Raw genomic sequence first — 3,242 nt, 5'->3', positions numbered from 1 at the left:
CGCGTTCTTGCAAAGCATTCGCAGAACGCCGTACATATATTGAACGACGCTGTTAGGTTTCAATAGCCAAGTTATAATCTAACAACGATCGTTGTAATAACTAATCATATCACTTCTGTAGCGTATCGTCAACATAGCGTCCGTGCACCATGGCGGTAGGAGAATCAACTATACAACCTTCGCCTGTGAACTTGAATTGACTCATTCTGAACAGAATTGACTCATTCTGAACACACGCATTGCACCGTCACCATTCAAAATGTAGCCAATCCACCATCGGACACCACACCATCCACCTATTCTGAAGTGGCTTTCGAATTGATGTAAGTCATGCCTAAAGTGTCAATGTTGTTATCACACATGAGCATCACGGGTTCGCACATTTGGTCGGTTGGATCTGTCGGTGTGGTCGAACGTAGTTATGACATCTTCGCCTCTCGTGACATGACAAGTGCGTTTATTGTATCTAAACGTCTTCACGTATCTCTTTGTGACCAGGTCCTCGTGGCCGCCGAACGCCTTTTTATACTTTGTTATATACTTTATGGTACGCACGTCGTACACTTTACAAACTCGAATTGTTTAGGTTCCGCTTGACACGAAGCAGACACATCATGACGAAAGCTGTTATTTGCGAATGTCATCAATTTATAATTACCATAAACCATGGGCTTGTTGAACATGTTGATCCCCGTTGCGCTTGGCGGGTTGTTTAAAGCATGCGGTACTACATCGATTGCGGCGCTAGTTGAATGAGCGCCCACTATAGTCCTTTCAGGTTGAACTGGTTCGGGGGAACACGTTCTTACCGGAATATTCACACTGCGGTCGAAAGGTGCCGGGATGGCATGCTGTTGTGGTTGGTGTTGTTCATTATCCAGGTACTCGTCGTCTTCTTGCATCTGCATTCGAAACACCGACGTTGACACTAACAGCATTGTGATATGATGTTCATCTTGTCGCCCCGACACGGCATCCTGATGCGATGCGAGAATGTGTGTGTATGTGTGTGCATACGATTGAGATGGGGTTATATACATCACACTTATGCAACGTACTTGGTGATTGGTTGTTCACGATAACGTATCTTAGATAACATCTCTCCACCCCCTTATTTCACATGCTTTCGACAAATCAATTCGTGTTTGTATATTTCTTCTATAGTTGTGCGATTTTGTCTATTCGGATGTAAGATACGTAGTATTAGCGTTTGAGCTACATCTGGTATCTGAGCGAATAGTGAATGTTTACGTAAAGGTTCTATGGATTTGAAAGACCGTATTTGCGACATGTCATCCAAAGGTAAATCGTTCGTGCGATAGTTTGAGCAGGACTATTCCCAAACTCCACACCAAAGCGGCTTCGGCATAAAACATTTTGTGGTATCACTATTCGGGAGGAGAACATCGTGACCGCGTGTTGAGTGCGAGGGTATTATGTCTTGTTTGTGGGCGCAGCAACTTCGAAATCCAACAATTTGATGCGTGAGTAATCGTTGCAATCAATATGTTGTCATCCTTAAAATCACAATGTACCAGGCTTAGGTCTCTACAACTCTTTAGGCACTCGACCGTGCTCCTGAATATGGTCTTAATTTCTTCTTCCGTTAATTTTCTGGCGCATAACAATGAATACAGCTATATGGTTTATGGCACGTTTCATGATTATCACGTATGAGTTGCCGTATGTAAACCAATTGTACTGTTCCGGGTACTGACTGGACGCGAGACATTACGTATATTTCGTGGGGCATACGCCGTGGCAAGTCTTCTGTAACGGTCTGTTTTGTCATGAAGACGGACCTCTTCGAGAGCGCATAACGTTTTCGTTTTCCGCATACGACGGCGTTGTGAGTGGCTTTGCGATGATAATAATGCCTACAACGCTCCAGTTTGAAATCAGACCACAGTATTCTGCGTTTCCGAAATTGTCGTCGTGTTTTGCATAAAGTACAACACAATGGACATGTGCATTGTTTTGTGTTTTTGTGTCGTGGTATGGTGTTGAGTATGTAGTGTATGTATTTAGATGCGTATTGCCAAGATATGTCAGATTTATATTCTATGAATTTTACCGCCACTGCAATACCGTCACATTTGCGCGTACCCGCGTAGACAACCCCAAATCCACCGGACCCGAATGATGCATTTATCGAAACATCATATCCTCCGAGATACAATGCGTATTCTATCCGCATAATTATGTTCATCATCTTTTGATGTGGTCTTCTCTATTCATACACCGATAAGATACACCAAACGAATGGTCAGAAAATGGATACGGCGTATACCAATTTACACATTTTATTAATATGATCACATGCACACTTAAGACGAATATAGTTTGAAAATATCGCTTATATTTTTATGGCCAGAACTGATGACACACATAAAGTTTCATACACAGTATTGCCTGTATATCGATTTACAACCGTATCGTTTTTCTGCAAGTTTTGGATGATGTCGGCAATGTTGCGTTGTTTAGAATTTTCTGACGAGTTTCCGAACGAATCCTCATTGGGAGAATCTTTATTAACAGATATATATGTGTCCATTTCGAATATCAAACGTACTTTTTAAAGTACTCGCAATAAATTGGGGAGAAACTTGCGCGTTCTAGTCGAAACTGAAGGAGGATCGTTTTTGGGTCGTTTGTTGGATTGTTCATTGTTTATGCTTCCATCTATGCTTTCATACACATTGACATGAGATTCAGACACCATGTCTCTAATATATATATATATATATATATATATATATCATGTATACATTGACTATGCAGCGCTGCAATAATGATTTAGGATTGTGGTAGGTCTTTAAATGCACGACTGAAGTGTGCAGTTGTTGATATATATACAACACATAAGTGCGCAAAAAATTTCATTGAATTTATTGGCAGTCAACGTACTACGCTTACAATGAATGCCATTTCAATATACATATTCATGGGCTGGTGTGATATATAATTATTACCACAAGCATTTCAACCGAACAGTCAAAGTATTACATGACATGTCTATATTATAAGATAATAAGCAGTGGACATTATGTTCAAATAATACGACATACAATGCAACATTACTTGTATGAAGCATCAGTGTCAGTTTCATAAAAAAACTCAACGAGTGTAGCTTGACTGCACATGCCAATCAACACTTCTGTGTATTGGTCATTGCCGTTAGAGGGGTTGGAGTTTTGTGATGAAATGATTATCAGTCCGGTACACATGTTTTCAATTTCGGT

The 3,242-nt window shown here is 40.7% G+C and overlaps 1 pseudogene; it reads right to left on the bottom strand.

Annotated features, from left to right (window-relative positions):
- Positions 1–1,292: 1,292 nt before the first annotated feature.
- LOC144126990 (serine/threonine-protein kinase prk-2-like) lies at positions 1,293–2,212 on the bottom strand (annotated as a pseudogene).
- Positions 2,213–3,242: the final 1,030 nt, after the last annotated feature.

This window comes from Amblyomma americanum, chromosome 1 (assembly GCF_052857255.1).
Source record: "Amblyomma americanum isolate KBUSLIRL-KWMA chromosome 1, ASM5285725v1, whole genome shotgun sequence".
In the NCBI taxonomy this organism is placed as follows: Eukaryota; Metazoa; Arthropoda; class Arachnida; order Ixodida; family Ixodidae; genus Amblyomma; species Amblyomma americanum.
Note: the sequence above shows the minus strand (reverse complement) of the source record. Positions and strands in the feature narration are given on the sequence as shown.